The sequence below is a fragment of the Sinocyclocheilus anshuiensis genome, unplaced genomic scaffold (genome assembly GCF_001515605.1).
Source record: "Sinocyclocheilus anshuiensis isolate Anshui unplaced genomic scaffold, SAMN03320099.WGS_v1.1 scaffold997, whole genome shotgun sequence".
NCBI classification, from domain to species: Eukaryota; Metazoa; Chordata; class Actinopteri; order Cypriniformes; family Cyprinidae; genus Sinocyclocheilus; species Sinocyclocheilus anshuiensis.
In genome coordinates this window covers 190,523-191,221 of record NW_015555715.1, presented here as the reverse complement: position 1 = coordinate 191,221, position 699 = coordinate 190,523, and positions in this window count along the sequence as shown.

Sequence of the window (699 nt, the reverse complement as noted above, 5' to 3'; positions counted from 1 at the left end):
CGGAAGGAGGGACTTTGTAGAAAACGAAGCGTTTGAGAGAGGCGGGGCATAGAGGACCTACAATAATGTACAGTATTTGAAAAATAATGTGTTTTTTGAACATTAAAGCATGTCAACATATTCTGTTACACCAAATACACCAAATAATGATCTTTAAAAAAGCATCATATGACCCCTTTAAGTCAAAATACGCGTAAAACACAGGAAAAATCAACATGGACAATTCCTTATTAACACAGTAGGCCTACATTGGGCCCTATTTTTATTGACATCTCTTACAGTATATTTTACATGGAACTGAAGTCATGTTTAGTTACTGTTACTTTGCACTTGATTTGTGCTGTCTATCCTCAGAGGTTTTGTCTCAAAGAGACAAGTTAGTTGATCCATGTCCATTTTCAGGCCCCAGTCAATAAAAAACCAAAGAACTCAGGTGGATAGAGCACAGCTACAGTCTTCATCGTACTCCACACTCACAAATGGAATGGCAGAGTATAGTGAAGTCATTTCACACACAGAGGGGTAAGAACTAGAAACGTCACTTCCTCTCCTATGTGTCCACATTGGTACGTGGTTAAAAACAGCTAGGACGCCACGTACACATTATGCAAAGATAGGTCTTTTTAAGAAAAGTTTTCTCAGGTCGCAGATCCATCGTCATTTCAGCGTGTTTTTCTAAATCGCCGAAGGGAGCAGCAT